At 47.2% G+C, this 26,715-nt stretch overlaps 1 long non-coding RNA gene across 2 annotated transcripts in view; it reads left to right on the top strand.

The window, feature by feature from the left end:
* LOC123613593 (uncharacterized) overlaps window positions 1-25,046 on the top strand; it is a 40,731-nt gene extending 15,685 nt beyond the window's left edge. Inside the window, exons 1-2 of one of the 2 annotated variants that reach the window (XR_006720952.2) lie at window positions 12,541-14,645; window positions 23,964-25,046. This is a non-coding gene — a long non-coding RNA (uncharacterized LOC123613593). Of the gene's footprint in view, window positions 1-12,540; window positions 14,646-23,963 lie in introns of those variants that run through there. The other variant, XR_006720953.2, reaches the window with a different exon arrangement.
* The last annotated feature ends 1,669 nt before the right edge of the window (window positions 25,047-26,715 follow it).

The following is a 26,715-nucleotide window of genomic DNA, read 5'->3' as shown; positions in this document are numbered from 1 at the left end:
TATATATATATATGTGTGTGTGTATATATATATATATATACACACACACACACACACATACATACACACACATACACACAGTGGAATATTTCTCAGCCATAAAAAAGAATGAAATACTGCCATATGGATGGACCTAGAGATGATCATATTAAGTGAAGTAAGACAGACAGGGAAATACAAATATCATATGATATAACAACATGTGGAATCTGGAAAAAAAAAAAAAAAGCACAATGTCTCCAGTTCCCTAATGCTAAAGGAGGCTGTGGTTTGGCTTGAAGTTTCTGGGAGGCAGTTTCTATCTCAAGTTTACTCCCAGGTGCTCTCTAGAAAGGTAGGAGATATGGTAGCATCTTGAGCAAGTGTCCCTTCCTACACATGATAGAGTGCCTGCCCCACAGTGGGTCCTGGCTTAGGGAGAGACCTCAGACCCTGCTCTTGTCCTCTGGAAAGTGTCCGAAGGGCTGGTCTAGTGACAGGCATAGAAAGATGCTACCCAAGTGATAAGAACTGAGAACACCTCAAAACCCATCAACACACACAGCAGCATTCATCGACGGAATAGGATGCTGTAACTCTTGAGGCAACAAATGAGCACCGGTTATGTCCAGGATGTAGAGTGTGAACAAACCGAACAATTTTCTAGCATAGAGGAGAGAGATGTGGAATGGGGAGGGGGAGAGGAGCTAACAGAGATATAGGGTTTATGTGGTGGTGGTCTGAATTCGGACGCTGGCTAGGCTTCCCTGTGAGGTCAAAGGGATGGTCTGAGAATTCTCAAAACCTTGAGAGATGTTTATCAAAAGAAAGAAAGAGAGAAATGTGTAAAGCTTTTTGCTATATACAGTCAACCAGGGCACCTAGTGAGGATGAGGGGAGGGAGCAGCCTCTGAGGGGCGCTGTGGAGCTCGGGCAGCTGATCTAGACCCATCCTGGGCTCTCCTTCGCAGCCTCCTGTGAGCCTGAAAACTTAGAGCAGCGTTTTCCCTTTCAAGCTGACTTATGCCCATTTTCACATTGTAGCACTTAGGAGGCATCTTAACTCATTAAATCTTCTTAATTTGAACCATCCTATAGTAACAGGTACAGTATTGTTTCCATTTTACAGACGAAAAAGTAGTGTACAGAGAAAGTTAATAATTAACCCAAGGTCAATAGCTTCCAAGTTTCAGAGGTAGGATTTGAACCCAGGCAGTCTGGCTCCAGACCCTTGGCTCTTAGCCACCAATTTTATGCTAACGTTTTCCTCTCCCTGGCATGCCCCTCCCCCCAACAGAGTGGCTTTTTGCCCAGCTTTGAAATCGCTCCTCTTTCCCCTGGGGCTCATTCTAGGATGCACAATTCCCTAACAGGAAGCCGTAAATGTGGGCAACCTTAGCACAACGACAGAGCAACACTGAAGGCCAGTTCAGACGTTGTCACTAAGGAGAAAGGAGGCACTTCAGCCGTCGGGTTCATTCTTCGGATGCCTAAACGGGACCACCGAAGTGACCACCCCACAATCCCTCTTCCCGGTTTTACAAAAAACAAATTATCCAGTCATACCATGGAACATTATATAGCAATGAAGAGAACCAACCTCTCTACAACAGGCGTGTGGAAAAGTGCACATTATAAGTACACAGCCAGATGAATAACCCACATCACCATCATCCATTTTAAGAAGCAGGAAATTAATGGCAATCCAGAAACCCCACCCCATTCTCTGCCAGTTACTACCCACACCATCCTTCCTAAAGATAACTGCCATTCTGATTCCTAACAACACACGCTTATATTTTCTGTTTTTGAACTTTGTATACAGGGAAGCATACGATATTTACTCTTTTATGTCTGAACAATTTTGTTCAATTTTTCATGTGAGAATCCTTCCTGCTGTTGCAAAAAAAGTTGCTTTCTTTTTCCACATTGCAGTATGGAATTCTTTTGTATACATACAACACAATTTTTCTAATGTGTACTTGACAATCATTGGGTTATTTCCAGTTTAGAGCCAACACAAATACAGGGAATATAATCTTTCTTCTACATGTTTTCCAGTGTACAGTGTACAGATGTATGCATTCTCTTAGGCATAAACCTAGGAGTAGAATTTCCTGGTGATGAAGTAGCCAATGAAAAATTTTAGCAGATAATGCCAAATAAATTTCCAAAGTGATTGTACTAATTTACACTCTCACCAGCAGTGTATGAGAGATTTAATTGTTTCACGTTTTCACCAACACTTTGTACACTCAGTCTTTTTTTCGATTTCTGGGGTAGAGTGATATTGCCATCTGGTTTTAATTTGCATTTTCCAGGTGACTAATGAGGTTAAGCTGCCTTTCATCTGTTTACTGGCCATTTGGATATTCTGTCTTGTGAAATGTCTGTTCAGATATTTTACATAGTTTTAGTTGGGCTCTCCTGGTTTTTCTTACTGACTTGTAGGAGTTCTCTACCCATCTTGGACGTGAGACCTTTGTCCCCTCTATCTGCTGCAGATTCCTCTTCCCAATTTGTGACTTGCAGTTTCACTCATTTAATGTTGTACTATTTTTGGGGGTGTGAGTTTTTGAAAAAAAAAAAACAAATTTATTAAGGAATAATAAATAAACTGAACACATTTGAAGTGTAAAATTTGATGAGTTTATTAAGGAATAATAAATAAACTGAACATATTTGAAGTGTAAAATTTGATGAGTTTCATGTGTACACTCATGAAACTATGCCGCAGTCAGGATAGGAACCATTTCAATCACCTCTAAAAGGTTTTCTGTGCCTCCTGGTAATCCCTCTCTCCTGCCAAGACTGATCTGCTTCTGTCACTATGACTTGGTTTGTATGTTCTAGAATTCTACGTAAATGAAATCACTCAGCTTGTACTGTTGTTCACTCTGGCTTCTTTCATTCAGTGTATTGTGACATTTTTTCATGTTGTTGTGTGTCTCAGTAGTTCATCTCATCTCATTACTGACTGGTGTTCTATTGTACGTTATATCACAGTTTACTCATCACCTGTTGATGGGCAGTTAGACCGTTTCCAGTTTGGGGTTATGACAAATAAAGCTGCTACATACATTTGTGTGCTAGTCTCTGTATGGACATAGGCTTCTATGTCTCTCAGGTGAGTGCCTATGAACAAAATTTCTGGGCATGTGGTCAGTATCTCTTTAAAGGGTTAACTTTTTAAGGAACTGTCAAACTATTCCCCACAGTGATGGACAATTTCCAGTTTCATCAGCAATGTACGAGAGTTCCAGTTCCTCCACATCCTCACCAGCTTGGTATGAGCAACCCTTTTGTTCTTAGCCATTCTAATAGGTATTTGATATGGTCCATTAATATTTTAACATTTGTTTCTCTGATGACTGACTGTGTTGAGCATGTTTTGGGGTGTATATTAGCCATTCTTCTATCTTCTTTGGTAAAGTGTTCAAAATCTTTTGCCCATTTAAAAAATTGAGCCGCTTGTTTTCTTACTGTTGAGTTATTGAAGGTTTGTTGTTGTTGTTGTTGTATATTGTGGATACAAGTCCTTTATCATATATTTGATTTGCAATATTTTCTCCCAGACTGTAGCTTTCCTTTTCAGTCTCTAAACTGGGTCGCTTGAAGACTAGAGTGTTAAAATTCTCATGAGGTCAAAATTATGTATCCTGCTTTTGGTTTCATATATAAGACATTTTGCCTAATCCAAAATCACAAAGATTTTTTTCCCTATTGCTTATTTTTATAGTTTAAGGGTTTACATTGAGTCCATTTCGAGGTAAATTCTGTATATTGTATAAGGTATGGAGTGAAATTCATTTCTTCCCGTATGGATATACAATTGTGTCAGTACCATTTACTGAAGAGACTCTCTTCTCCACTGAATTGCCTTTGTGCTTTTGTTGAGCATCAGTTGTCCATATATGCATGGCTCTATTTCCCAGACTCTCTATTCTATTTCATTGACCCGTTTGTCTCTCTTGATACCAATAACACACACACACACACACACACACACACACACACACACACACTGTCTTAGTTACTGTAGCATCATAGTCACACTTGAAATCAAATAGTGTTCTTTCTCTTAATTTGTTACTTTTCATATTGTCTTTTGATGAACTCTTCTGTTCTTTTGAATGACTCTTCTGGTGCTTTGTTTTTAAACAAGTTTTCACTAAGAAACCTTGAATCTGTTTAAACAGACACTCTTCCTACTTGGAGCTGGAAATAACACCTATGGATTTTGACTCTTCCACCCCTTTGGGCTTAGACAGCATTTTTACTCAAAGATCTTTTATGAAAATGCATGGACCCCAAAGGGAGTGCAGTTGTGGTGATGATATACAGCCAACTGGTCATCCGCGATTACAGTGACTCACAGTCAGCTGAGAATCTGACCTTTCTGGAAAGAGGTTCTACCCACCAACCTCTTGGGGGTGGAGGGGAGCCCAAGTGAAAGGTGAGCAGGAAAGGAGCCTCTGATTCATGGTAATCCCTACAAGGTCCCAGGCATTGTGCCCATTGTTTTGTACATAGCATCTTATTTTATCTAAGATCCTTGTAATTTCCCTTCTAGGAATATGCTCTAGAACAGCATCAGCAAACCTTTTCTGTAAAGGACCAGATGTTTCAGGCGGGGCCAGCCTCCCGAGCTTGGACCGATGATGCATTTGCACAATGCCACATGCTTAGAAAGGCACTGTGCTTGGTTTCATGCTCTGCCACCCCCACATTGAAACTCTTGATAGCTTTTTCTTTAAGCGAGGTCCTAAACTTTCATTTTAAACTAAATATTCTGTAGCCCATCCAGATTGCAGGCTCTGTGGGTCGTCCAGGTCTCTGGTGCACCTACTCATCTCTGTCCATGTTACTGGAAAGGAGCCACAGATGATGCAGAGAGAGGGAGCCCGGCTGTGCTTCAGTAAAACTATATTTCTGGACATTGAATTTGAATTTAGTATTATTGTTACATATCATGAGATATTTTTCCTCCTTTTATTTTCCTCTATCATTTAAAAATGTAAAAGCCTTTCTTAGCTCGAAGGCCATACAAGAACAAGCGGGGGGCCTGCTTGGCGTGTGGGTGGTAGATTTCTGGCCCCTCCTCGGGGAGAGTCCTATACACGTGCAGTAGGCAATGTGCACAGGAAGTTCACATCAGAATGGTCCGTGGGTGCTCCAAACTGGAGACAAACTAAACATCCCTGCAAAGGTAGAGTGGTTAAATACACTGTTGTTTATTTATACACAACATATGGTTGAAAGAAAGAAGCAAATCATATGAGAGGACATGCAGTGTGATTTTATTTATATGAAAAGTTCAAAAATAGGCCCACATAAGTGCTAAAACTAAACTAAAATTAAAAAAAGCAACGAGATGATCGTAAGAAAAATCAGGATAAGGTTACCTCTCAGGAGAGGGAGATGATTGGGAAGGGGACTTCTTGAGTTCCAGGCAGTGTTGCCATTCTTGACTTGGGTCATGTTTGCACTGATGTTTACTTTATATTTATTGAACTATACCTTTTATGCATCTACTCTGAAATGTATATCTCATGATTTAAAAAATTTCAGTTCCTAGTGCTAACCCTGAGTTGGCATCGGAACCCCAGTTCAGAGTGAGGTTGATGGGGGGCCTGCGTGGGCTGTGTGGCGGGGGCGGGGTGGGGGGAGACCGCATGCCCAGGCCACATGTTTCCAACTTCCTGAAGCTCCTCTGATATAATTTTGAAGACCTTTGGCATCCATCTGGCCCTGGGCTTCACATTTGCCAAGAAGAGTCTTGGCTTTTACAGCATTCAAATGTTTTTCTTTTCAGTTTGCTTTCGTCTCAGACATGAATGTTCTCTGCCAAATTCCCTCAAGGTCAAATCCACATTATTATGGGTTCCATTGTTTTGAAGCCTTTCTTGTTTGCAAATTCCATTTTTCCTAATTTCAAAATATAATTATAAATAATTCAATCGGATTGGATTGGGCAGTGGATGTGTGTCCTGGCTACTTTCCCTTGGTCCCTCTGCTCCTCTGTGTTTACTCTCTTCTTAATATTTCTACCTTCTGGCTCTCTCTGTGTGACTGTGTGTTGTCATTAACTGGGCAGGGCTACATTGAAAGAAAAGAAAATATGCATCGATGGTTGGAAAGGACGTGCATTTAGGAGTAAACCAACTGGAGCGTGAGCCTCCCTCACCTTATCAGCTGTGCATTCACAGCCAGTGACCCAGCCTCTCTGAGTCTTTTCTTTCATTAATCCAAGTGAGCGCTGAGAACTATGAGAAAGTCATTGTGAGCATTAGATCCATAAATAGGAAAGCCTGTGAAATGTACCTAACGCTGCACCTTCTGCATCTGGATGACTTATGGAATGTGTGCAATCAGTTTTAGTTTTCTTCCTCTCTCCTTCCTTCCTTCTTCCTCCCTTCCTTAGCTTTGGCAAGATTTTTCTGTCTACCCCATCAATCACATTCATCCAGCAATTGCCTAGTGAAGAAAAGGCTGATAGGCAGGTTAGGGCGGGAAAAATCAAAGGTGGAAAGATTCAGCTCCTGAGCCTGGAGAAGGAGCACACAGCACACTTGACCTGCCCATTCCTCTGTATACTCTTCATTTGCCCTTGAGTTCACCTAGAAATCCATGAACCACAGCAAGAATCTTAGGAGTACCTAAGAGAGCTGCACCTTGATTTTAGGGCTAAAAAATCACTTCCACGTAAATCACTTAGAACCTTACCTGGCATATTGTCAGCACCCAATAAATGCTGGCTGTCATTACTGTTATTCGTGTTCTGATTATTATTGTTGCTTAGAGCAACCATCCCAGTATATGCAACTGAAGTTGTAAGGCCATTAGCTGCCTCGTTTGCCAAATGCCTACCCAAGCTGCAAATGATAGTTTCTTTTAGCATTTTTCACCCTCCACTGTCACTCCCCCTCCCCAAACGTTCCATTCTGCCTTTTCCAGAACAAACATCATTATAATCACTTCTTGTTCACATCTCTGATATCCCCATGGCTCTTGTTGCTCTCACTGGTAGTAGCAACACCTCTGAATTTACTACCATCTGCAAATATCATTAGCTATTGTTTATTCCCTCTCCCACACTATTAATGAAGATGTTAATTAAGACCAGAACTAACACTGACCCCAGCAGCAATCCACTAGACATTTATCCAACTGGATAAACTTCTGTTAGTCATTATCCACCGCTCGTAGACATTACCACCACTCCATTCCCTTCATCTGCTAATTTGTAAGAGACGGGGGAGAGAATTAAGAGAGCCCAGTATTATTTAAAAATTAACACTCTGAGACTTAGGGGTTTGGAAAGGGATCTGGTGGGACATCAGAAGAGCGGTTGTCAGGAGTACGCATGAGTGAAGTCAGCCAGCCTCCAAAAGAATTTGGTAATTGTCTGGCTCCGCTTACGGGTTTCTGAGAATTTAGCAACACCCCGGAAGGCTGGAGTACACCAAGACAAATTACAGAGTTCGCTTTTCAGCTGCTTCCTTTTACAGATGATCAGACTGAGACCCAAAGAAGTAACGAGTCTTGTCCAGGTCACTTCCCTAGTTAGTGCTAGAACCCGACGTGGAACTTGGGCTCCAACTTCCTGTCTCGTGTTCTTTGCCGAAGCCCAGTCGATCATACTTCCCAGAGGTTCTGTTCAGACACCTGCACATTAGTTAGCATCTGCCCACTAAATCCTAAACTGGCAGAGCAGTGTCCATCAACTTCATCAGCATCCAGCAAAACATCTCCTACAGTGGGAGTTCTTTACATACTTATTAATGGAATGAGCATTATTCACCATAATGCTCTGTTCTCTCCACCTATAAATTAGTGGTTCTCAAACCTGGCCAAACATTAGAATTACCCCGGGGGAGCTTTTAAAAAATACTGATGCCCATACCACACCCCTAGAGATTTGGTTTTAATTGGATTGAGGAGAAGCCAGGCACCGGTAATTTTTCAAAGCTCCCCAGGTGATTCTAATGCTGCCAGGGTCGAGAGCCACCTCTGAGGATAAAGTGCTTTTCCAAAGACTCCTAAATTGGGACGTTTCTTGTTCTATAGAATGGGGTCACTGCAGAATAACCGTAACTTCGCAATTAGGAGCAAAGCTTTCTCTTAAACAGGAAACTGAATGCTCTTCAAACTTTTTCCTTGGGAGGAAGGTGAATTACATTGCCAACTCAGAATGATGTAGTTTGGAATCTATTAATCTGGTGGTGGTATTTAACCTGGCAATTTTTCCAGACTGGACTTTAACTGTGTAGGCAGGAATGCCAACTTAAAGCTCTCAGACGGTCCCAAAGTGAGTAACTGGTTTGGTATAAAGGCTGGTCCACTGAAGCAAAGTCAAGCAAAGAACAGAGGACTTACCAGTGTGTAGGGGTTTGCTTATTTAGACATTAATACCCATTATACCCGTTGCAGTAACAAACGGCTTCCTGCCGCTGGTATGGCAATGAAGCCTTAGCAGATGAAGAATGTAGGTCAAAGCAAAATAAGGAAACATAGTCTCAGGCTTCTTCCTGGACAAGAGCCCGAGAAGAATAAAAGACAAGGCTTTGGAAGGCTTCAGAGGCGGCTAGTCTTCTGGCATCACACTCTGTGGTCTTTTCCATTTTCAGGGAACATCCCTAAATGACTAAGTGTCCAGCAATACTCACACCTGTCAAAGAGGGAAATTCAGAGAGCTCACGTTTGGTTGTGCAGGTTGTTCACTGCCCAAGGGTATCTAGTGCATGGGAATTGAAATCTGCGGTGAAAAGAGGTGCTTCCAGGAAGGACAGAAAGTTCTATTTTGTAGTTCTCAGAAAAGTGCCACATGGAAATTAGGATGCCTCAAGAGGGAGAAAGACACAACAAATTTCCACCTCCTGGTCATAAGTAGCAGAAGCCTGATGTTGGGAAAAAGAGGAGAAGAAATGTTGGGGAGGGGCCGTGAGGGACTACCCACCCTCCCATAATGTGCTCCAATAACAGTGCCTCTCAATTGTTGCGAAGGCTGAGATAAAACAGGAAAACGAACAGGAAGCCAGTGAAATGTGGAAATGGAGGATCTGTACAAGAGACAGTGAGACGCATGGAAAAAGGAAGCTTATGGTGGGAACATTTTTCACATGTTCACCTTCTCAACAACTGAAGTTGGGACCCCAGCCAGCCAGCCAGCATGGACCACAGGCTTGCCCGCTGCTGTTACAACCTGGTTCAGCTTTGGGGAAATAGGAAAAGGAGGCACCTGGCAACAGGCATTGGTGGAGGGTCAGGACAGGCGCCCCCGCCAATGAATGCTTCCAGATGCACTGAAGTGTCCTCCCAAAACACTGCCCAAGAAACAGCTTAGCTAGAGAGGGACTAGTCTGGAGGGAAAAAAAATCAGTCATTTTGACAAGGTCAAAATACCAAGAAAACAGCATTCTCAATTGAGAAGTTATGGGTCAGGACCACAGTTCATTAGAACATACTCTTTTCTGCTTCTCCCTTCTTAGATTTTTTTTTTTTTTTTTTTGGCCAGGGTGAGATTTTTAATACATGCCCCCAAACAAAGGGTCTCTGGGCACACAGTCTCTAATAAAAACATGTAAATGGTTAGATTTTTGGATAAAGGTTCTCTCCCCCTTAACTGTGGAAACAAAGACTCTAGGGGAGAGACTGCAATGATGGAGCCAAATAATGCCATCCAAGAACAAATTAGCCCAGGTGGTATTTGGGCATGGAAGGAGTGGGCTATGGCGTGGTCTGCCCTGCTCCTATATTGGGACTCAGAAAGCAGTCAAGTGTCTCTTTGGATCTTAAAATCAGGGCAATTTGGATGATTTCCGCTTTGCTTGCACCTTAGAAAGCTCAGGGAGGAAGCCAGTGGAGTGAGAAGGAGAGAAAGAAGGAAGGAAGGAAGTTAGTTAGGGAGGACTCATTTTGAGCACAGACTGCTTGCCAGACATTACTTTTGGCTTTTTCACACATGCATTTCCACTGAATCTTTAGAACATCCCTATGAGGTAGGCAGAGTTGCCTAGCTAATCAGTGGCCGGGTTATATTCAAACCAGGCTTGTCTGATTTCAAAACTCCTCCCTTTTCCTCATACGTTGTCTCCACCAACTAAATATACATACATATACACCTGTGTCTATGCCTTTGCCTATGTGTTTTATCACATCAGTGTTTCTTAATACTGTCCTTGTCACCAAGCAACCAAACAATGAGGGTACATTTCCTCTGTTATATTTCTGCTTTTCATAATCTTCTCAGGCTAAATGTTTTCCTCCCTTCAGAGTTGCCCCCAGTGTTGTTTTTATCTGTCTGTGCCTGTGTATCACTGAAGAAAGGAGGAAGAGAGGAAGGGGTGAGGTCAAGGGAGATCATTTGTCCTGATTCTGTTGCCCACTGGGCATGGTTTGTTTTATTTGGGGTGGGGGGAGTTGCTGAGGAGGGAATGCCACTATTTTGCCAACCCTGTTACCACCAACTGTGAGAATTCTCAGATCTCCTTTAAATAAACAGTTCAGCCCTGTTTTACCCATAACCTTCTGATAGTTGAAATCCCCCACTTTGCTTTTGAAACAGCCATCCTTGGAGAAGCTTCTTTTCAAGCAACTGTTCCAAACTCCTCTTAAAGAAGCATTGAAGACCTTGCCCCCATTGCCAGGGGCCCCTACCTTTTTGTTTTTTCCTGAGAGGAGGCGGAGGGGGGCTGGGGGTGGAAATGCAAGTGATGAGGCTCCACCTCCCTTCCCATTGGCCACCTGCTGCCCAGTGGAGGGGACCCCTGACCAGGTTCCCCCCCACCCCGTGTCTCCGTGGAGCAGACACAGATGCTTCAGGAGGAGATGCTATCACAAAAGTGTTTATTAGGGGAAAAAAAAAAGTGTGAAAGGGATGGGGCTGTTGGCAGGGATGCCGGCTCCATGCTTTAGCCTCTGCTGTCTGCAGGCTCCGTTGATTGATCCTTCCCTTTCTTTCTCTGCTCCATACTTTCCAAGGGTTTATATTCACTTTACAAAGACAAGTCCAATCGCCAGGCAAAGATGTTTACAGTATTATATTAAAGTTTGGTGGAGAGAAGGGAAGAGGAAGGAAAAGGCTGGATTGTGGGGGGCACGGGGTGGGGGGTGGATACTGGCTGCTGGAGAGGGAGCGAGAGAAAGCAAAGGCAGGCATGCATGAGAGGCCCAAGCAGCGGCCAAGAAGCAGAGAAAGAGCCGCCAGGGGCAGGGGGACAGAGTGTGCCCAAAGCCTTATAGAAAAAGAGCAAAGACCTGAACACCAGGAACGGGTGAAAACTGAAGTGCACATGGACCTCGGGATCCTCCTGCCAACAAAAGACAAAACAGGCCAGCGTGACAACCCAGAGAAACAAGTTCTGAGGAGGCCGCTAGGAGATGCCACCGAAAAGGCCCAGCCAATAAATATATACAGGGCAGAGCATGCTAAGCAGCGAAGAGCCTTGAAAGCGAGGGAGAGAGGGAGGGAGGGAGGGAGAGGGAACGTGAAGGTCCGAGGCAGAGTGACATCAAGTGAGAGCAAAAGCAGAACAGAGCCAGACCCCAAGAGAGGGACACAGAGAGGGAGTCACACAGAGAGAAAGACAGAAAGGGCTGGGGGGGATGGGGTGGGAGTGGGGTGAGAGAGAAAGTCTCTAGCCAAATGCGGGAGACTTGGCAGTCCCACGGCAGCAGCCGGGCCAGGCAGAAACTGCACTTGCTGTGTCTAGTCTATTGTTGTCTGGGGGGGGGGGGTTGTTTGTTTGTTTTGTTGTTTGGCCTCTTTGTCTCTTTTGTTCCAAGCAGTTAGTTTGCTTCTTTCCCAGACACTGGGCTGATGGAAGAGCTTTATGGATTTTTCTTAAAGGGACAGGATTAGCTAGTTTACCAGCATTAGTGACTTCTCAGTCCTAACCAGTTTCTGCCTAAATGACTGGTTTATTTTTTTTTCAAGGATCATATTAAGAACGGAGAGTCAGTGTTTATGCTGCTTTTTTTGTGCCTGATTAACAAGAGTGAACTGGTCAATTGCACCCGCCCCAGTCTCCCCCTTCCTCCAGGATTGCGAGAGGGAGAAGGAAAGACAAAAAGGAGGACAAAATCCTACAAATAAAAGTATTGGGGAACATACCTAAATGACTCTAAGCACATTGGGAAATGTTCTACTTTTTTAAAACCTAAGCATCAAGATTAGAAATATAAACTCGAGGCTTTAAATAATCAGCAGAAGAAGGGGCTGTGAAGGAAGAATGGCGGCTGGGTCACCCCTCCCCTGACACGGCCAAGGCTGCCCGCTCCCTCGGCCTCACGCTGGGGGCTTTTCCCAGGCTCCATCCCAGAAGATAAACAGCACAGTCGTCCAGCTCTGGGAGCCTGTCCTGGGTCACTCCCAACCCCCTCCTCGGCCTTCCTGAAAGGAAATGACCGTCCGCACACTCAGGCAGCTGAGGTGCCAGTGCCACTAGGCTGAGCGCAGAGTTACTTTCCATTCATCCGAGGGGAGGTAGGGGAAAGGGGTATCCTGCAAGCCTTTCGCTTCTTTGTTTCCACAGAGCCTCCCAGCTTCCTGTCCTCCTAGGAACTTAAACAGATTTTGGTCTATAGCAGACAGCGTCTGAAGGAAGTGAAAATTTTAAAACACTCCCAAATTCATCGACCTTCGGATTTCAATTCCTCTCTAGTCCTGCCGCCCACAAAGCCCAGCCAGCTCTTTTTCTTAATCTTATGTTTCTCCTCTCTTCTCCTGCCTTAAAAATCTCCCAGTGAAATCTAGGGTGCACGAGATTAAATAAATACCGCCCTAGGGCCATAGGAAGGGGAGGTAGGGTAGAGATGGCAAAGGGAAGTGGGGGGTCCTTTGTGAATGGATTCTTTATACTCAAAGCAAACGCAGACCAGAGTGGACGCTTCCGCCCTCCGAAGTGTGGGTGGGTACCGCTGGCGCTGGGGGGTGAGGGTGCTTCTCCTCCTCCCCGCCCTTGAGGAATTTGGGACTTAAAAGACAGACAGTTCTGTCAACTGCTCAGACTTGGGGGTGGGAGGGTGCGGAGTTAGGCAGCGGGACTGCTCACACCCACAACTTCGTCCACTGCCCTCCTCCTCTACCTCAGATGTTCTCCTCGCCTCCCCCACTCCTTTTTAAAAGCCGCCTCAGGGGTCTCCCAGACATCTTCGCTTTGTGGTTTTGCGTCTACTGTGGTGCCATCTGAATAGGCCTCTCTAGTCCAGGCCGCCCTCCGCTGGGCTTTCTCCAGCACAGCCTTGGTGGCAATGCGGGCCAAAGCGTGCAGGGACCAGCCCAGGGGTGAGGAGCCGAGGGGGCAAGGAAGTGGGACCTGGGTCCGGGCGGCCCAGCCCTAGCGGGGCCTGTTCGAGGCGCTGCCCGGAGGGAGCACTGAGAACGTGGGGCAGGTGTTCCCTGAGGGCAGGGAGGGCAAAGGGAGGACATGGTGGGGGCAGGTTTCTGCCGTTCCCCTGGGGAGGCATTTGTAGCTACCTTTGCTTTGGGTAGACGGTTCACATCCGTTGTCACACGAGGTGAGGGACATCTCCCTAACCTTGAGCGTCAGGCAAACTTGATTCTGCTGCCCAGGACGCCGGCGCAGCTGGGTTGAACGAACCCTTTAGCTCCTACGGACATCGCGCAGGGCAGGCGTCGTCTGCCGCTGACGACAGGAACACATCCGGCACGTGTAAGGATCAAGGCAAAGTGCTGGCTCTGACCCTGGCGGGGTCAAGTCCAGCCCCCGGCCCAATCCGGCGGGGTTCAGAAACTCCCGGCGACCCCAGGCCCGGGAGTCCGCGCGGACCGCGGCGGAGTTTTTCCCTACCCCGCGTGCCGCGCGGCAGCGCACCCGGGGATCCGGTTTCCTCCCGTTGACTTGTTGGTTTGAAAGTTGAAACCCTGGGGTAGTTAAGGCTGGACGCAAAACTCTCCAACCCCGCTAATCCTAGACAAAATAAAAACATAAGCGTCCACAAACCAAATTATGGTCACTTTCTGTGGGGGTCGCCTGGTGGGGAACACGTCGCTGCGGGACCTGGAGGGAGGTGTACTTTCTACCTCGAATTCCCTGTGTGTGGGAAGATGTCGAGAAGGTATTGGAAGGGGGTCTTCCCTATGCTGCCTATTCCGGTCTCCGAAACAGGTATTAAAAAAAACCCACCAAAAACCAACCAACCAAACAAAAAAACCCGGAATGGGCTGCATCTGCAGCTCTGGTGGGGGTGGGGGCGGAGGGGTGCATAGGAGGCTCATCTTGAGGCCAAGCTCCGGCACGAATTTGCCGCACACCAGGACCGAGGGTCTCCCAGGGAGATGAAACCCAGCAGGAGAAATCAGGGCCTGGGAGCCCCTGGCCCCACTCAGGAGACAACCCGCCCGGCGCGAAGGATGAGTTTTCCGAATCCCACACGAGGAAACTGGAAGGCAGGCAGACGCTCAAGCCTCCAACAGGGTGGAATCGCAAAGAAAAAAAAAGTTTAAAAAGAAAGAAAGAAAGAAAAACTAAATTTGAAAAAAACTAAACTACAAGCCCGCAGGTCCCAGCGCCGCAAACGAGGTGGGGGAGGAGGGGGCGGGAACGGCCCAGGCGCAGAGAGTGGGGGATGCGGAACGAACTCCGTCCCCTGCAGAGTCGGTGCCTTCGGGGGCTCCACCGCCGCGCGCTCCCACTCGCCAGGTTTGGACTCACTGGGGAGGCCGAAGGTGGGAGGGAGAGGAGAGAAGAATAGGTGGAGAGGGCAGAGGGGTTCTTTTTCTCCTCCTGCCAGCGCCAGCCGAGGCTAACTTGAGTTGGCAAAGCTCGGGAAAACTTCGGAAAGTTTAGGTTAGCAGTGGAGGCGCAGGGCAAGCAAGCTGTGCTGGAGTAGGCGTTGGGGAACTGGCTGGGTGCTACTGGGAGGCCAGGTCCTGAGGCGTTTAAAGATCCAAGTCTCCCGGGTCAGGGCCGTCCAAGGCCCCAGAGGCTTCGAGAGGCCAGTGACCGTGGAGAGCCTGAGGACGTTTCTCTGAGACAGACCAGACAGAGCCGGGAGTTTAGCGGTTTGTGTTGATGCGGAAAACACTACCCCGCGAAGGCTCAGAGCAGCAGCGGGAAACACTTGTCTGCCAAGGCGGGATTAGATCTGTGGGCTCAAGGGCTTGGTCCCCCACCTTTCCCCACCCAGCCAAGGCCGTGCGCGCGCCAGGGATCTTTTGGGCGATGCGCGCACGGTTTCCAGTCGCACGCCGGACCTCCGCGCACCACGTGTGCCCACGGCCTCAGGCGGGGATGTTTGGGAGAAAGCCCCCCGAAGGGGAGGGGGCCGTGAGCCAGGATCCGGCTTCTGCGACATCCCAACCAGCTCATCCTTGCTGGAGGCAGGACGCAGTAGCCCAACCCAACTTCTCCTTGCGTCCTGGGAAGAAAGTGTGGTGCGCTCGCTGGCGCGCGAGGCCGCCGCCGCCCATTCCACACAGGGCCTGGCATTCTGCTTTTCCTCACTGCGCACCAGGGAAAGGCATAACTCAATTATATCATCCAAGTGCAACACAGCCTTTTCCTCTTTTGCTGTAGAGCCTAGGACGTTTCGAAAGGGATTCTCCCAATTCTCAAATAAATACCTATCGCTCTCAAGCCGAGCTGGGTTCTATAGTAACTACCGGAGGGAAAAAAAAGAATCCAAGTCGGATGTGAATTTACAGCCCGAAGCGGCTTATTTAGACTCATTGAGTGCCGTTCCAAAACGGCACAGCTCGCGCTATTTCGAGAGAAGTTGGAGACTGGAGAGAAAACCGAGTTATTTAAAGTGATTCCCAGAACGCGACTTTTCCTTCCCCGGCTCCCTAGGTGACTACGTCTGAGCTCCAGCTAAACGTGCCCTGGGCGGCCCAGCCTTTGATATTTAAGCCTGGCCAGCTCCCCGGCCAAACTACCTGTTGGGAGAGCCCGCAGCCTACGCTTTCGGCCCTCCTTTCCCCTGTGTAATCCTGGCAGCGATGGGATGGTTCTGGGGTTGGCACGGGAAGCGGGAGGACCGAAGAGCCGGGAGCAGCGCTGCTCCTGGCAGTCCCCAGCGAACTGCGCCCCGCTTCTGCTCGCTTTTGGGGAACTGGAAATAGCCCCCAGTACACCGTGCGGGGATCCTGGCAGCACGGATGGGCCCAAACGCCGCACGATTCTCTAAATTCGGAAACCACGAAACCGTGCCGTTTGTGCCGGCACTTCGGTGCAAGTCTAACTTTAAAAAACAAAAAGCCTCCTGGCGGCTTCCTAGGCGTCCACCCCCACCCTACACTCCAACACCCCGCACTTTTCCCTGCACCAAAATTCACTTTACTACTTCTTGAAATTCAGAAAACTCCGCCGACGCTTGGACGCGCTGCAACCCAGAGGCTGCTTTAAGCTCTTGCAGGAGTTGCTTGAGGGAAATCACTCCATTCTTGCGAGCAGAGTCTGTATTTTTTAAACAGCCTAACTGGATGAGGGAGCGGACCTGGGAAGGACAATTTGAGCAGACTTTGTATCCTGTTGGAGGAAATTTCGGAGACTGGGGACAGAGGGCTTGTCTGTCACACGAACCGGCGGGAAGGACACTTCAGGCCGGGCCCTGGGGCTGGAAGTCTCACTTGGGAAGCACACAGTCCGAGTCTAGCGCGCGCGTTTAATAACATTCTTTCCGGCAAACTCTCCAACAGATCCCGCCCTGACTTTTTAAAGTGGGGTGGTTGTGGAGACACACTCTGGGCTAAACCGGGAAAATTTCCCGCAGACGCGGAAAGCAGTCGCGTTGTGTCTTCGATGCGGGTTTCTGCTTTTTGATAGCTAACCCCACTCCGTTTGGGGAGAAGTGGAATTTGGGAGAGCCCCTATGGAGGGGCCCGTTTGGGGTTGGAGGGGGCGGAAAGACTTTCGCTGTAGCTCGGGGGAAAGCGGCGCTTGATTTCTCGGCGCACGCGCTTACATCCCCCACGGTCACAAAGCCCTCGGCTGAAAACGAAATGGGACCAAATATTAGGCGACTGCAGGGATGGAGGTGGGTAATCCTCATCCTGTTTAAGATACTCGTTTTGACAGCGAAGATTGAGGGGCTACGCAGAAGAACGAGAATTTATTCATGAGAATTTATTGCGCAGGGACGGGAGTTGAGACTTCGAACCTAAAAGACAGCTCAGAACGTTTCCCGCGTCGCAGTCTGTTTTTATGATCCTGGCAATATTAGCCTGTTCGGCCCTTAAGTCACACCCTTAGTCCCAGACCTTAGTGGCTTTTCCCTTCCCCGTACGCCTTCCTGTGCCCACTCATCTCTGCTTCGTGTTGCTCAGGACCTTAGGGCGTCTGGAACAGCTCTTGCAAACTTGCCTTTCTCTGGGCGCACACGCAGCGGCGGGCTCTCCCCGCGCGGCAGCTCGGCCGCCCGGGACCCCTCGGGGGCCTGGGAAACCCAGCCTATTCTCCAGCCCTCAACCTCGGCGCTCCTGTTCTATTTCAGTTCAATCCCAGGGGCACGGACCCAAGGATAATAAACAATGCTGCTTATTAGAGATACAAACGGGCGCAGAAAAGAACCACGCGGAAAAGCAAGCGCAGAAAGCATTTTAACAAGTGGCCAGACATTCAGAATTGCTTTTGAAAGTGACTTGTAATGTACAACAGAAAGCATCTCAAAACACTGAAGTTCGCAGAATATAGGTTTGTCAAAGTATGATGATTGGAGCAGTCCTTAATTATTTGGTTTTGCCTCTGAAAGTCAGGCAGCGTTGCTGCTACCTGCCCAAGCCTCTCTACCCGCCCATCGCTAGGCCTCATAAAAAAGGGAGGGATCCTCCTGGTGTGGGCATACTTTGGTACCGTTACTCCAGATACCACGAGAACTGAAAACACTGCCTTCCCTTTAGGCAGTGACAACATGGGCTTTGGGGGGAGATGTCATTGTAACAGGCGTGGCCAGATAATTCAGAGATATGAAAAAATCTACTTTAAAAAAAATACAAAAGGAGATACCTTTTGAGTGATGACCGCAATAATGGGGGCTGGGGATTCCTCCTGGGGTGCGGGTAAAACCGTTTTCTGCCCTGCCTGATGGCCTTGGGGAAGGGCCTCCCATCTGCTCTGAACACCCCCTTACAATGTCAGAAAATCTTCCTGCCTGCAAATATTGGCAGGACGCTGCTACAACAGGCGGTGCTGCTTTAAATAGGAAGAAGACCGCAGGGTGAATAAAGTCTCAACCTTCCTACCCACCATACTACCTGCCTCCCATCCCCAGAGGCCCAGCACTGGCAAAGGAAACTAAAAGGAAAACCTCTGATTCTGAGCTGGCGGGAAATGAATCAGTGTGTGTTCCAGGAACAAATCTCTATTGGATTCTCATATGCTAGGGTGCCCCAGAACAGGTCTCCCCAAGCCAGCTGCTGAAGTTTCAGTGTCTGAGCATCTGCACCTTCTATGACCCAGTCTCCCCACTTTTGTTGTTGTGGTTCAGTTAATGCTGGAAGAAACTTCAGACGTGTTTTAGTTCAATTCTACTGGGCAGTTCTGCTTCTGATTGTACTAAGGGGAGGGTCTAGACTCACCAAGACTAACTCTATGCTCTACACAGAACTCTCAGCCTAGGGGATGGGACTGGGACTGGGGCTGGCTCTGGCTGGGCCGGGGGCCCTGGCCCTGAATTACACTCTCTCTGCCAGCCAAGGGTATCTCTTTTGTCAGGGAATAATCATGGTGCCAGCACTACCCAAGGAACAGTCTAAACTGTGTTTTCCCATCCTCCCTATTCCCCAAGCTAATGGCTAACAGTGTTCATGCATTTTTGTTTCCTAATTTAATTTCTATATTATTTTAGAACTTGTTCAGCTGTCTCCGACCCTTTCTGCCTACCCTTGTTGACAACTTTCAGGAAGGGTTTTGGCCTGATGAACTCAAGCTTGAACAGCCTCCTTTGCAAAGTCTGTGGCTGGATTTTAGCAGGTGCCTCAGTCACTGGGTTGTGAGCTCTGCTCTGTCCTTCCCACAATTTTCCAAATCAACTGGCCTGTATTTTGTAATTTTACACACTAAACCAAGGCTTAGAGAAAGCACTTACTTGAGCAGAGTCTGCATCAGACCCCAGGTTTCTTGATTGGAAGTCCATTTGCTCAGTTTTGAGGGTGGTGCGATAGCTAATAATAAACTACCGTTCAGGAAGCATCAGCTCCGTGCCAGACCACGTGCCATGCCAGACACTTTACATAAGTCGTCATTACAGCAATTCTAAAGAGCATCATTAGCCCCAATAAAAATTTAAAAATAAAATTATGAAAGTAATAATATGCATAAACCAAAATACTTCAGATAATACAAACGGACATAAAATGAAAGTAAAAGTCTTCTGCCCTTCCCCCTGCACCCCCAGAATAACATTGACCTTTTTGGCCCTTTAGTACTCTCTCTGTGTCTGATAGACCTTATTGTTACTTTCTGAGTGAGGACAGGGAGTCACATCAGGCCACCTGGCTGTGGCTACCTGTCTCCAGGCTCGGCACTTTCATTCTCTGACATCAGCTAAGGTGAGTGGGGAGAAAACGGAAGTGATAGAGCCCCTAGAGAAAAAGAAGGATGAGGTCAGAGTTAACATCACCGCTTCCTTTCGTCTCCTCCTGCCCCTTCCTGGCTCCCACTAATGCTACAGTTTTCAGGAGCCAAGACCATAGGCTCTGTTGGTGCAGATACCCTGATGACCATTTGTGACAGCAGTTGGACAAACAGCTCTTCTCAGGCCCCTGTCACCTGAGTACTGTCACCCAAGTGCTGCCTCCACCCTGTACCAGCTCCAGGACTGGGGCAAACCTCTCTGGCTTTCGGTTTCCCTGTCTGTCTCTGGGGGTTGTTGCGAGGCTACAGTGAGAGACAGGGAAAATGCCATGTGAACTCAGGTCCTCTCGATGCAAACAGAGTAGCTGCCTTTCAAAGGCCTGTATAGGGCCCTATGCCCCAGCCACTGGGAACGGTGGGTTTTTAGGGTTCTCTGCAAAAGGATGTGTTTTGGGGACTTGAGGGTTAGCATTCTGTGTGTGTTGTGCCTCTCGGGGCAGGGCTAGAAGTGCGTCTTCAAGGAGAAGGGGTTGTTCATTTATCCATAAAAGTTGGGGGTCTTTGGAATCAGAGGTTTGGGGGAATGTGAGTGGATTTCTTCCTGCTGGACAACAGACGGAGCCAAGCTGGGGGGGGGGGTCAGAGGACACCGTTATCCTGCTTGGGATGCACAGTGGGCTGGAAAGAGGTGTGGCTGAGAGGATGCTGCAGCCTGTCCTCTGGGTAGGTGTCTACCTCCAAAGGCTGATCTTAGATGATTCAGGGGCAGGGGTGGTGATGAGGGTGAATGATTGTCAGGGGGAAGGGGCGGGGGGGGTGTGCATGAGCTTTCCAGAACAAGACATTTCATTAGTTTGTTAGTTATTATTTTTTGAGTAGAAGGGGAGGTGGTGTTAGAGAATATATGTGATCATTCTTCCAGGAGCTAGTCCTGTACTTAAGGCTGCTTCATTCTGGAAGACTCTTTAGAAACATCCTGAATTGAGGGGCCTCCCAGTGAGAGCCACTGATAGGCTGGGGCCACGGTCTCCTAAGCTTTGCAGAGGAAGAGCAGCTGGGGAGGGGCTGGTGCCTCTGAGAAGCCCTTCCAGGAACAGGCTGGGTGCCTTGTAACAAGCACCAATCTGAGAAGAGACGGAGGGACACTGTGAGCATTAGGGAGGAAGAAGGAAACGGTTTTAAGATGAATGAAGGGGGCCAGGGAGGTGGCTGGTCCGGAGAGAAACCGGGAAAGGAGGGAAAGTCTGATTTTCGTGGAGGCCCAGCCAGGCTTCAGAGCCTGCTTTCAACGACTGTGTCAGGACAAAGGCTGCTGCGCCCCCTGGTGTCAGGCTGGCGGTCGGCGCCGGCGCGCTGCAGCGGGGACCCACGGGCAGCCAGACCCAGGGACCAGCTGGAAAAGCCGGTGGGCCAGATGCCTTTTCTTCTGTTTACTGAGGAAGCTGAAGTTGAAATAGCCCTTGCTTTCTCAACTCTGCAGTCTAAAGAGAGATTCTGGTATGAAGAGCGGGTGTTGTGGTTTTTGCGTGCAATTTAGACCGACAGGACAGTGCCTGTTTAGGAGGACCCTGGTGTGGTGGGAACTGCACGGGCCTGGGAGAAAAGATCTGCATTTTAGGTGGGCTGGTGGGCTGGGGAGAGTCATTAAAATTTAAGAATCTCCCTTTCCCTGTCTTAACACAAAAGGGGTTACAGTAAGATGTTCTGTAGTTTGTTTGTTTTTTCCCAATAATTATTGGGGTTTATGAAATAATCATTCCTCTTTTTCCAGAGCCTGGCACATTTGACATTATTTTTTTTCTATTTACACACAGACACAAATGTTATATGTTTCAGCATCGTGAGTTCCCTGATTCTGAGCAAAGATTTTTGTGGCCCCTTTCCTTTTAAAAATAGAAAATAATCCTCTTTTCATCACAGAAGCCATCCCCTCCACCTTCTGTGGAGCCTCCTGCGAAAAGCAGCAGAGTGAACGCAGGTCTTTAGTCTCTGCTCTGTTTCTTTTAAAAATAAAGCACTGAAGTGTTGTGCTGGAAATTATGCTACTAAGTGTTACATGTGGTAGGTGTGAATATATGTTTCAATAGTTCCAGGCACAAGACCAAAAACTTCCCCAGAATTAGCAGAATTTTCAGCTATAATCTGGCTAACATGTCTGCAAATAGGTACAAAGACCAATTTGGGAGTGTGCGGCCTCCAAGGAGCTGTATAGTTGGGTTTCCGTTGAAATTTGGGGCCATCCCTTGTACGGTCCGGTGACTTTAAGTAGGCTGAGCCCCAGGAATAGTTCCCCTCCCCTAAAACCTGCACGTCTAGTCTCTGAAATGAGTAGTCAGTTACACCCCACGGCAATTTCTTTTCTCTGTAGAATGGGTCCATTTTCATTTTTGTTTTTACGAAACTGATGGTAGCACTGCAAATGATCCCCTGAGTGGCAACCTTAGTTTTGCAGATGTGGAGGGAGCGTGCAGCCATTGTCCCGTTGTAGACAGTGTCACTGTTCCATACGCTACATGGAGGACCAGATCCACCTACTTGAGAGAGAGGAACCAGGAGGAAGAATAGCAGCCAAGACAAGACGGCGGATGACAAGGGCTGAAGACAGGGCTAGCGCCGTGACTGGGAGCACTGAGCCCCCTCGAGAGCGAAGAGCTGTGACCCGCTGCATTGTGTGGTGTCCCTCCAAAATTCGTATGTTGGAGCCCTAGCCCCCAGTGCCTCAGAATGTGACTCTGTTTGGAGATAGGACCTTTAAAGATGTCGTTCAAAGGAAGTCACTGGGGTGGGCTCCCATCCAACATGCCTGTGAGGTCCTCATAAGAAGAGGAGAGGAGGGCACAGACGGGCCAGAGCGAAGACCATATGAAGACACTGAGAAGGCGAGCTCAAGATCGAGACCTTAGGGAAAAGCAGTCCTACCGACACCTTGGTCTCGACACCTCTAGCTCCACAATTGTGAGAACACAAATTTCTGTCATTTAAGTCGCTCCACCTGCAGTACTTGGTCGTGGTGGCCCTCGTGAACGAAAATAAGGGGCAACTCAGCACCAGTCAACTTTGTGCTCCATTGGGGGGTGCAAACCTAGCGGCGCCAAATGTTTCTAGTTGTCAAGAGAGGTTAAGAATCTTTTGCTTTGTAACTGCAGGCAGCAGGGCTGGCTTTACAGACGCGCAACCTGTGTAGTCATGTCGGACCCCTTGTGTGATGAGAAAGGGCTTCCATGCTCGGTTTGATGTGAAATTCTTAAACTTTGAACAAGTGGCCTGCACGTTTGTGCTGCACTGGCCGCCACAAACTATGTAGCCGGTCCCTGTCCACGACTAACACAAATTTTAAATCAAGTGCTGGTTAAGAGTGTGGGGACCGAAACACCGTGTGTCGGAGGCTGAGTGGAGCATGGGACACAGGGGTGAACCTTCTGTTGCTAACTGGCTTCAGATTTCCCATTCCCCGAGAATCCCCGGGAGGGATGGAGCCTACAGGGGTTCTGGGGGTGGGAGGAAAGGCAGAGATATTTGCCAGGTATGATTCCCAGAGATTCTGCATGAGCTAGAGTGGCCCTAACCAACAACAACAAAAACAAAAATTCAGGGATGGGCCATCAGAACCTCACAATAAGAATATGCTGAGGAATGGCCCAGCAAGAAGAATTAAGTGTCTGGTTTGGGGTGGGGGGCTGGGTTGGGCCTTCCCTGTGCCTGATGCTGGAGACTCTCCCAGAGCCATCCCCCCAAGGCACCGACTTGAGAGTTCTGGGCCCCTGGGACCGATGACGTTCCCCAGGATGACCAGCAGGACCCCCCCGCCAGGGGCAGTGCAGCTCCCTGTCCAAGCAACATGGAGACGCAGCAAGCGACAAAGTGAGAGGGACCGGCTAGACTTCAGTTTTTGGCCTGCAGTTCGAGAGCAGGGCTCTTTCTCCTTCGGGCTGAGCCAGACCCGAGATTCTGGAGGGTCCCCAGCTGGGCTGGGTCAGCAGGGCTGAGCTGCAGGAGGGAAGCCCGGGCTGCCTGTTTCACGGTGGACCTGAGCACACAGCTGTACACGCACTGGATTGTTCAGGGTCATGGCGCCCGCCGTGCTGGCTGCCTCTCACTGGGAAGGGAAATTGTTGCCCCTGGCGAAAGGAACATCAGTCATCAGGGAGCAGAGTCCTGGGGACATTCTGGAGAGATCCTGTTTTTAAGGATATGCACTGATTTATAGAAGCTCCCTGAAAATATTATAGCGGAATGTTTGGTCAGGAGGTCTGCTTTTCTAGTTCTATTTCTGCCCAGGACTGGCTAACTGGGGAGTGTAAATTTTAAAAGAAGTAATTTCTTATGCACATTTATGCAAACTCCCTTGGGGGAAATGAGTGAAAGACTGTTTGAGACACTGAACTTCTTGGAAGAAAGTTGCTCTGTAAATTAATATAGAACTTTTTTTCGCCCCCCTCATGGCAGGTCTGTAGGACACTCTGAAGAACTCTCCATCATGCAAAGGAGAAAATGCAGCTCTCTACTGGCCTCTGTCAGAGAAGCTAAAAATTTCCCTCTCTTTCCTGCAAGTTTTCCAAACCCCATGACTCTGATTTCCAGGTCATAGAGTAAGGTTTTATTTTTATTATTCTTTATACTTGGCATATGAGGAGCACCTGAAATGGCATTGGGATGGACTGATTATTATGAGCCTACTGTGGGCAAGGCCAGGCTTTGGTTGTGACAGAGGAAATTCAGTTACACCTGCTCAGCGATCTGTGGACCCCAAGTCAGGTCCTATGTCCTTCTGACGAACAGTGCCCTCCTCTGCCCTGGAGTTGTTGAGCTGACTCTTCCTTTGGGCCGAATGAGTCCCAGGATTCTTAAGGGGTTGGGGTAGTGGCCCAATATTTAAGAGGACTGGAATTCTATGTGGCATTTCTCATTTCATTCCTAAACAGCAGTTCCCTGAAGCATGTGGAAAATAAGAAACCTTGCTAAAAATGTTAACTTAAAAGACGGCTGGTTTAAGAGAAATGAAAACTACATCCATATAAAAACTTGTCCTCAAATGCTCCCAGCAGCATTATTCATAATAGCCAAAAAGGAGAAACAATTCAAATGTCCACCAACTTAATGAACAGAAAAACAACATGCGGTATATCCATACAATGGAATACTATTTGGCAATAAAAAGGAAAGAAACATCAAAACATGCTACAACAGTGTTGAACCTTGAACTGTTACGCTAAATGAGAGAAGCCAGTCACAAAGGAGCACATATTGTACGATTCTGTTTACATGAAATTCCCAGACTAGACAAATCTACAGAGACAGAAAATACACTAGTGGTCACCAAGGGCTATAGGTCAGAGTGGAGGCACTGTAAGATGACAGTCAAGTGGGTTAGAGTTTCTGTGGGGGGGTGATGAAAATACTCTAAAATTAATTGTGGTGAAGGTTGAACAACTCTGTGACTGTACCAAAAAACATCGAATTTTGCACTTTAAATGGGTAAATTGCATGGTGTGCAAATTATCTCTCAATAAAGCTGTTTTTTTTTTTAAATGATACTCTAAAAAAGACCTTTGGTTTATGTATTTTTCTGAAGCCGATCGCCTTGGAGTAAATGTGTCCAGGCTTAAAAACAGATTGTATGAACGAAGTAAAATGAGGGTGTGTATAGTGGTTTATCTCTTAGGTGGAGAGAATGATTTACAGAAACGTGCGTAGCCACAATACTTGTACCTGAAAGTGTTTTGTACTTCGCTGAAAATTTTTTTCCCTAAGCTTGAAATCATTAATATCTAACAGGTATAAACAATGCTGTGGAAGTGGCTTTGTTGTTTTGGTCTTTTCCATATTTCTTTCTCTTTCTTCACTAGTAGCACCCCGATTTTGTCTAAAAGGAACCATCCGCCTCATTTTCAGTCCTTGCGGTTTGCACGTTGCTGCCCGTTTGCCTTAGGCTCTGTGACTCTGCCCTGAACAATTAGCGAATTCTATCCACTGGTGTTGGAGTTGGCTCACACCTGCTCATCTGAACCCAAAGGTAAATTTTCAGGAATTTAGTGAGTCAGTTGTTAAACATCATCACCATTAAAATTTAAAGTGCATAAATGCATAATTAAATAAATTATATTTAAAACAAAGTTATTAGGTACTCGAAACTCATCACTTCCTAATTACTTGAATACATTTTACTATTATCCATGCTCTGGAGGCTACTTACATCTATTGGATCTGGATGGTGGAAATACAATATAACAGACTGCTACTGTGTGTCTTTTCTCAACTTCGTGTTCAGTGACTTCCTGTTAGCAGCATGAAATTGGACATGGTGGGAGTATTTATACTACATAGGTAGGCAGATACCCTATATGAGGGCTTCCTCTTTTTTTTTTTTTTTTTTTTTGTCAAGGAGATTGTTTAACATTTGTCAGCTATAGTGGGTTGAATGGTGGCCCTCCTGAAAGATATGTCTATGTCCTAATCTCTAGAACTTGTGAATATGATCTTATTTGGAAAAAGGATCTTCGCAGGTAAAATTAAATTAACGATGTTGAAACGAGGTCATCCTGGATTATCCCAGGGGGCCCTAAATACAATCACGTGTGTCCTTGTAAGATGGAGGCAGAGGGAGACTGGACACAAATACACAGAGGAGACACACAGATAAGAGGAGGAGGCAACAAGACCACAGAGGCAGAGATCTGAGTGAAGGGGCCACAAGCCAAGGAATGCCTGGAGCTACCAGGAACTGGGAGAGATAAGAAACAGAATCTCCCCTAGAATCTCTGAAGGGAGAACAGCTCCACTGACATCTTGATTTTGGATTACTGACCTCCAGAAATGAGAAAGTAAATTCCTCTTTTTTAAAGCCACCCAGATAGTGGTAATTTGTTATAGCAGCCACAGGAAGCTAATACACCAGCACACCACTGCAGCATGATTGCACAGTTCAGGGGTAGGCAGGTGACCCACACAATGGGATGTCAGCTTCTACTGCAAAAGAAACACCTTGCTTCTACTGGGGGTTGCTAAGTGGTTCTACCTCTGCCATCATATTTGCTAAGGAATGAAATTTGCACAGAAAGTGGTAAAGTTGGGATGCAGAGACAGAAAGAGGGCAGAAGGCGGCGGGGAGAGAGAGAGTCAGTATCCAGATCATGTCATTTGAGACGCTGAATCTATTCTACCACTGAATTTTTTTTATTATATGAACAAATTAATTTCT

The sequence above is a fragment of the Camelus bactrianus genome, chromosome 4, assembly GCF_048773025.1.
Source record: "Camelus bactrianus isolate YW-2024 breed Bactrian camel chromosome 4, ASM4877302v1, whole genome shotgun sequence".
Lineage (NCBI taxonomy): Eukaryota > Metazoa > Chordata > Mammalia > Artiodactyla > Camelidae > Camelus > Camelus bactrianus.
The sequence above is the reverse complement of the archived record's forward strand: the minus strand, read 5'-3'. Positions and strand labels throughout refer to the sequence as shown.